Source organism: Suricata suricatta, chromosome 12 (genome assembly GCF_006229205.1).
Source record: "Suricata suricatta isolate VVHF042 chromosome 12, meerkat_22Aug2017_6uvM2_HiC, whole genome shotgun sequence".
NCBI lineage: Eukaryota > Metazoa > Chordata > Mammalia > Carnivora > Herpestidae > Suricata > Suricata suricatta.
Genome location: NC_043711.1, coordinates 95,448,070 through 95,456,034, shown reverse-complemented (window position 1 = coordinate 95,456,034; position 7,965 = coordinate 95,448,070). Strand labels below are relative to the sequence as shown.

Here is a 7,965-nt window from a genome sequence, read left to right as displayed (position 1 = left end):
GTGACGCAAGACCTTGCTGGTAGTCATCGATGACCTTCCGACCTCCCGCAAGCCAGGTGCTGGTCCAGGCACTTCGCGGAGGACCTCATGTAAGCACATCCCCCTGAAGCAGAAACTCCTATTTTCCCGGCTTCACAATCAGGAAGCTGAAACCTGGTGGGATCAATGCCCTAGAAACGGCTCGAACCCTCACGTGCCAGTACTTTCTGCCCCACCTGGATGGGCCCCGGACACGTGTACATCTCAGGCATGCGGGGCACCTTGGGGCAGGACTCCCCTCCACAGCCGCCCAGGTGGGCACACACGGGAATCCAGGCATGTGTCACCAATCACTTTCTCATTTCAGCCTCCTTGAGAAGTCAGTGTTATTATCACGTCCACAGACTTCCGGCCACAAACCCTATTTTTACTGAGTTCCTCACCCTCTCTCATGGGGCGAAACGCATCCTTGTGTGACCCGGCAACCCAGAGAGAGGCAGGGACTTGCCCGAGGCCACTCCGCATGTCCCCGGTGCAGGTGCCTGCAGCGGGGGTGAGGCCACCAAGCCCTGAGCTGTTATCTGTGGCCAGAGGCAAGAGGCCCAGTGGGACACCTGGGGCCCCTGATACCGAGGCCTGTGGTCCCGGCCTCCCTGAGGACAGGCAGGCCATGCCCAGCCTAGAGATAATCAAGACCAAATTCTGGCCAGTGATTCATTACAACACCATGGCCAGGGCCGCCCCCGTGGAGTCTGAAGACTCAGGCGGGATCTGCTGGGGCTGGGGGGGGTGGGGGATGGGGAGGGACGGGGATGGTGAAAGGAGACACAGGGGCCAGCCGAGTCCCTTTCTGGAAGGAATCCCACAGCACGAAAAATGTCCAGGCCGCTTCGTGATAGTCACTGGCTTGCTTGAGGAGCGCCTGCTGCGTGTCGAGTCGTGTGGGACACGGTGGCCACCCAGCAGACCCGGCACCTGTCTTCAGGCGGCCACATGTGCATGGAGGAAGCAGGCCTCGAGTAAGGAAGGCCAGTCAGGGAATGGGCAGTGCTGCGAGCAGTGCTGCGTGCTGGAAGGAGAGGTGCAGGGGCTGCGTCCCCGCGAGGCCTCCCCAGGGAGGCGGCTCTGAGCCGAGGCCTGAAGGATGCGTAGGGAGAGCTCTGGGAGACCGCGGAAGACGACAAGGCTAGAAGGGGGTGCAGCATATACAAAGGTCCTGCGGAGGCCCCAAGTGTGGAATTTTGAAGGGTAAGAAGGCGGAAAGGGAAGGCCACGGCGATGAGGCAAGAGCACGAACAGACGAGCAGATGGGTGGCGGGGCGACGAGCCACGGCGAGGAGTTCAGACCCCAGCGCGCGGGCCACGGGAGCCACGGGAGCCACGGGAGGCTTCAGGCAGCAGGTGTGAGCAGCCTGGAGGCCAGGGGATGGGCTGGACAGGATGGCATGGAGGGACCTAAGCCTCCTGGGTCTCCTCACTTCCAGCGTCCAGCCAGCAGGGGGGCTGGCCAATCCCAGGCACCCTGGCTGTCTGCACCTACCTGGACCTCCTAAGGAACATTCCAGACAGTGATTATCTCAGTTCTGAGCACTAATTAGCCCGGTTTCACCTTAGGCCTTCCCAGGGCTGCTCTGAGAGGGCCCCCCGGGGAGGCAGCCTGCAGGTACGAGGTCCCAGAGGAGGACTGGAGGGTCAAGAAGTAAGGGACCCTGAGCGGCTTAGGCTTCCAGGACGACTCAGGCCGGCAGCACAGCCCCAGAGGCGCGGCGGGCACCCTCCACCCTCGCCCCTGCCCCACACCCTGCTTCCCTGGTACCCAGGCACCTGGCCAGTGAGCTCGGCCCCAGCCTGATCCAGACCCAGACCCAGGGAGCTCCACCACTTTCTTCCTCCCCACTGATCTCTTCGCTTCTCTCAGCCCGAATCTGGTTCTGTGTGCGCGCGCGCATGTGGATGCGCCTGTGTCTTTCTCTTCCTCTGTCTCTCCTTCACCGCAGCTCCCTCCTGCCCTCTTTCTCTCCCTGTCTCCGTCTCTCCTTCTCTTCTCTTTCTCTTCCTCTCTCTCTTTCACTCCCTAGCTCTTTCTTTCTTCTCTGTGTCTCTGTTCTTCTGTGTCCTTGTCCCCGAATCCCAGCTCAATGCCGTCATTCTCCCCTTTCCCTTGGTCTCCAGCCTGAACCCGGGGGTGGGGTGGGGTGGGGAGATGCTCTTCTGGTCCCAGCCCCTCAGGGGCACCAGGTAGGGGTGAGTGTCCTCGAGCAGCCTCCAGGCAGAGGAGTGAAGGCTGCTTGCACAGACTGCTCCAACCCTGCCGGTTTTTCCAGCTCAGCCCCACCCTGGACCGGGCGGCCCCCTCCCCGGGGACCAACCCTCCCCAGGTCGAGTGGGGCTGCTGGAAGGTGAGGCCCGACCAGGAGCGCCCAGGAAATGGAAGCAAAGCAAAATCGAGTTGCCTGGGCCCTCCATGCTGACCAGGCCCAGGCTGGAAGCTGTCTAGCCCCATTCACACAAGGGGAAACTGAGGCTCGGAGCAGGCGGAGAGTCACCCAGCTAGTCAGGGTCAGAATTCCAGCACTGGAATCAGGAAGGGATTCAGACATAACCAGGGGCTTTCTTCCTGCTCCTCGTCCCCCAGTACCCTCCCCAGAGGCTGCCTGGGCTCATTTATCGCGTGTCCTTCCAGAACTGTCCACACATACCCATAGTTCTCTTCTTTCATGAATGTTTTAACACAAGCAGAGAAATGGCGGAAGCTCTAATCTGCACCTGTTCCTTCACTCAGCTGCATCTGGACCAGGTCCTGTCTCATCGGGCCCTTCCTTCTTCCTTATTTCTAGTGCCTGCTGGGTCCCCCAGGCAGCGGACCAGCCCAACACACTCCACCGGCTCCACCAATGGACACTCTGCTTGTTTCCGGTCTGTTTCTTTCCAGAAACTGTCACAGCAGCCCCCATGCCCAACAACACACACATGCATGGACGTGCACACACTGGGCTGCTGACCCATACGTAGGACCCGGTCATCCCGGAAGGTGGCAATGAGTCTTACCTGGAAATGAGCTCAGACTCCTAGGAGGAGCTTGTTCAAACTGCAGGTTTCTGGGCCTGCTCCAAAGCACCTGAAGCAGAAGCTTAGGTGGAGGGGCCCTGGAATCTGCATTGTTAGCAAACTCCCCTGGAGAAGACGGACTCAGAGAGCCAGGGGCTCTGGAAAAACAGTGGACTGTCCAGTTGGGGTTTCAGGCTCTGTTCTGGGCTCATCAGCCTCCTGAGGAGTGCCCTGCCCCCTCTCAGCGGCTCCTTTTTTTTTTTTTAATGTTTTATTTATTTCTGATACAGAGAGACAGAGCATGAGAGGGGGAGGGGCAGAGAGAGAGGGAGACACAGAACCGGAAGCAGGCTCCAGGCTCTGAGCTAGCCGTCAGCACAGAGCCCGATGCGGGGCTCGAACCCACAAACGTGAGATCTGACCTGAGCCGAAGTCGGAGGCTTAACCGACTGAGCCACCCAGGCACTCCTCCTTTTTTTCTGTTCACGTGGTGAGGCTCCAGAAAAATTTGGGGGGAATGGAGAGGGTTCTATGCAGTGAAATAAAATCAACAATGAAGCTGAAAAACCAATAGATGGGGAAGCAGAGGCAAAGAGAGACAACAGGACATTGCCCATGACTCCACCAGCCTTGGTGTTAATAGGCAGCAAGGCTGAACTTGAACCCAGGTCTCTTAACTCTTAGGCCAGGAGTTCTCTGTTGCTTTCCACCTGCCTGGGTCCCGTCTCCTTCCTGTCAGCTAGCCATTGCTTACCCACACACCCGCCCACCCGTCCCTCCTCCGTCTGTGCCCTGCTTACGCCATCGCCCAGCCCACCCATGCCTGCCCATTTGTCTGTCCATCTCTCTGTCTATAACACCAACCACCACCCTCCATCCTCCGTCCTACTATGTGCTGTCCCGAGTGCTGGGAACACAGCAGCCGGACGACAGACCTGTGCCTGCCCCAGGAGCACAGCGCCTATGGGAGAGGCTGACCACAGACAGGCAATCACACACACACAGACCCCCAACAGGGGTCCTCACTGTGAATACCATGCACGGGAGCGGAGGGGGGCGGTGGGGGGTCAGGGAAGGCCTCTCCGGGTGAGGACACTGTCCCCGGAGAATTGAGTAATGGGCAGGCATGGACCTGGTAAGAAGGGAAAGAGTAGGAGCACTGACAAGGTGGAGGGATGGGGAGGCCCCGGAAAGGTACAGGTGGGAAGTAAGAAGCATGTGGGGTGCAGGCGTGAGCAGGGCCACACCGGACATGGTGAGGATGTCCAACTGGAGCCGCAGCCGCGGAGGGTGGGGAGGGGGTGAAGGGGTCAGAGGGGCCAGGATAGAAGCCCCAGAGTGGAGAGCACCGAGGCAGGCATGGACTTCTGGGAAGTCCGTACAGGAGGGCCGCTGGGAAGTGGGGGAGCTCTGTGCAGGGCCGGGTCTGCCTCCGGCCTCTCTCCCCAGGACAACCAGCCCCGGGCCTGTCTCCCCTGCCCCCCACCAGCTCCCAGCTGCCTGCCAGCCCTGGCCTGGCCGCCTCCTCCCACTCCCCCGCTGGCCCTGCCCCACTGCAGGGGGCCTCCCTCCGCATCCCCAGCTCCTCCAGGGAGGCGGAGCCCTCTGAGCCACAGGAGCCCGAGCCCAGAGCCCTCCGGTGGAGGCAGCAGCAGAAGGTCCCCTCAGGCATCCCCCAGCCTGGCAGGAACCCATTAATGCTCAGCAGGTGACTGCATCTAAAGCCTCCACACACTCTCAATAGTAACTCCACGTGTTTAGTGTTTAGTGAGCACCTGCTGTGTACCAGAGCCTGGGCTCTGCACTTCCCACCAGTTCTGCCTCCTCTCCCTGGCTGCCACCACCCCGCCTGACCCTGAGAGGAATCCTATCACATCCCTCCTCTGCTCAGAACCCCACCTCCCCACTAACCACACCCCCTCACTCACACTGGCCTCCCTGCTGCTCCTTGAACTGAGAAGCACAGGCTCACCTCAGGGCCTTTGCACTTGCTGGTCCCTCTTTCACCAGATATCCCCACGGCTCTCTCCCTTAGCTCTTTCAGGTCTTTGCTTCCATGTCACCTTGGCCTCTTTCTTCAAATGCAGCATCTCACACACACACACACACACACACACACACACACACATTCACACACTCCACTTCTCTCCTTCCTCTTTACAGCACTGCCCATTCCGACTGTGCCCCCTCCTGTGCAGATGTAAGCTCCATGAACACAAGTCAAGGTCTGGGGCTGCCTTAATTTTGTGCTGCGTTCCCGCTGAGCACAGCGCCCACCTGTGATAGGCGCTCAGTGAAGTCCCTCCTGGAGAACATCTTTGAGAATCTTCTGTGGGCGGGGCTCAGTGAGCATCCCGGATACAGCAGGAAACAAACTGAAAAGCTTGTAGAAGGAAGCTTCGGAGGCCCTGGGTCCTCGTGCAGCCACATTCCAGCTGTGGACCTCAGAAAAATACCAGAGGCTGAGGGGCAGTGGACCCCAGGCTCCCCAGAGCAGGTTCCCCCAGTGCCATCCCAGTGGCCCCTCGCAAGGGCCCCTGGACCTCTGGTGTGACTATTCTCCGAAAATGCTGGGCTCACTTCCTGTTGATATCATAGAGTTTGTACCCTTACAGCTTTTACAAGAAACTCCAAGTGACCCAAACCCACCCCAAAAGGCCCCTCGATTGTGGGGACCTGGGTTTGCTGTCTGTTGATTTTTCCTCTTGCTTCTATCAGTTCATTTACCAGCCACTGGGCACCAAGCGTGTGGCCATCTAGGGGTATCCTGGATGCTATGTGCAGACGGGGCCGATGCAGGGACTCAGAAACAAGGAGCAAGATGGGCGGGACACAGGGAGCAGCGTGAGGCCGCAGGAAGGCGTGCACCAAGTGGCCTGGGTCACTGGGGCCAGGTTATGCTTTCATCAAAAGTTTACATTTTTGGGGCGCCTGGGGGGCTCAGTCGGTTAAGTGTCTGACTTCCGGCTTTGGCTCAGGTCATGATCTCACGGTTCGTGTGTTCGAGCCCCGCGTCTGGCTCTGTGCTGACAGCTAGCTCAGATTCTGTGTCTCCCTCTCTCTCTGACCCTCTTTTGCTCGTGCTCTCACAAATAAATAAAAAACATTAAAAAAATTTTTTTAAAGTTTACATTTTCAGAAGTATCACAGAGGGGCACCTGGCTGGCTCCACTGTGGTAGAGAGGGCAACACTTGATCTCAGGGTTGTAAGTTCGAGCCCCACATGGGGTGTAGAGATTACTTTTAAAAAATCTTTTCAAAATAATAATAAAATAATAAAAAGTATACCAGAAAAAAGAAAGGAAGGTTAACAACTACTGCAAGTCTGCACCCTCAAATCACACAGTCGTGAGGAGAGGGCTGGCCCAGGGGTGAGTGGGCCAAGCCTGACTTTGGCCTGCTGGGAAATGTTTCATGTTTTAAGAAAATGGATGTGTGCCTTACTGGCATCATCTTAAATCAAACTTTAATTGTGAAAGATGCGAAAAGACAGGCCAGCCGGGCATCAAGAAGCAATTTGCACTTACTGAGTACCTACTATGCCCTCCGGGAGAAGACACTCAGCCTCCCAAGTTTCACCTCCACTCATCCACCAATGGAAGCTGGGAGCCAGGAGACCTGGGCGCTTCTCATCTCCTATAGCCTTGCACAAAGCACTTCTCCTCACTTCCCAGATGAGAAAACTGAGGTCAGCAAGGTTAGTGATGGGAACACCTCCACTTGAAGAATGTTCCTGAACGTCCAAGGAGACAAGCCACGTGAACGTGCTGAGTGACCTCTCCAGGTGCCACAGCGCTGCTCCAGGACCAGTTCCGTGAAATGCTGAAGCCCTCATTCTGAAATCATGGAGAATTTCAAGATGCGACCAGGGAGCACTGAACCAAGTGGAGGGTTTTGAACTTGTGAGCACGGAGTGCTGTGTGACCCTCCAGGAAGCCCAGCCCGAGCCCGCCTGAGCTTCCCAGCAACTTTTCAAAACCCGGAATAGAAATTAAGAGTTTTCTCAGCAACCTCCAGGCAGTCTGAGAGCTCCTTGCTCCAGAACTTTCCATTCCACGACAGCTGTCTTAACATGCAGGTGTTTGTGAGGCCTGAGGGCGACTGAGGCCCCCCCCCCTTCCCACATGCAGTGATAATAAACCATAGCAGGCACCCTTTCCAAGTACCTCATAAGTGAGGGCATCATGTCGAGGGTTGTGCCCGCTGTCCATCAACGCTCTTAGGTACGTGTTCTCGCGGGCAGGCTCTGGAAGTGGAAATTGAGGCACACAGCGGGAAGCCACCCACCCCAGGTCACGTAGCCAGATGGGAGAAAGAGCTGGGACTTACACGCAAGCCCGCGGAGCTCCGGAGCCCACACACTGGCCCAGGAAGGAAGGCAAAGGACAGCAGGAGGCGGGCAAGGTTGGCAGGGCTGCCCCAGACCAGGGAGTGAGGCTTTGGGACGGAAGCCGCCTGCCGGGCTGCCCTCTGTCCCACTGCTTCCTCACCCCACTTGGAGTCTTGAGCTCCGGGCTGGAATGCTCTCTGCCAGGCAGTGGTTTCGCCATCTGTGCCAGGCCCTGGGAAGCCTCTGGGCGCCAAACAGGGCTGTCCAGTGGGGCCAGGCGAGGGCACGGGGCAAGGAGCACAGGCCAGGGTCACCCAGACCCAAGTTCAAATCCTGCATCTGCTACCCACCAGCCGTGTGACCTCAGACAAGATAATGCCCCTCTCTGACCCCTTCTGTCCTTTTTGGGTTTCCCTTTAGAACCTCAGGGACAAAGCACCAAGGTATCCAGCTCCTCCATTCAAGACTCCCGTCCTCAACGCCATGCGAGGCCCCTCGCTGGTTTTATTTATTCCCTTCAACCCCACCCTCCTTCCGCAGTGTTCCGTATGTGTCTTTCATTTCTTCGTTCTGTTTTTACTTTGATTTTGAGTTCAACCGATGCAAAA

General features: G+C 57.8%; 1 long non-coding RNA gene across 1 annotated transcript; it reads right to left on the bottom strand.

The window, feature by feature from the left end:
- Positions 1-6,476: 6,476 nt before the first annotated feature.
- Positions 6,477-7,355, bottom strand: LOC115273106. The gene is made up of 2 exons (XR_003900681.1): positions 7,194-7,355; positions 6,477-6,863 (listed from the first exon to the last, which is right to left on the bottom strand). It is a non-coding gene; the product is annotated as an uncharacterized LOC115273106 (long non-coding RNA).
- Positions 7,356-7,965: the final 610 nt, after the last annotated feature.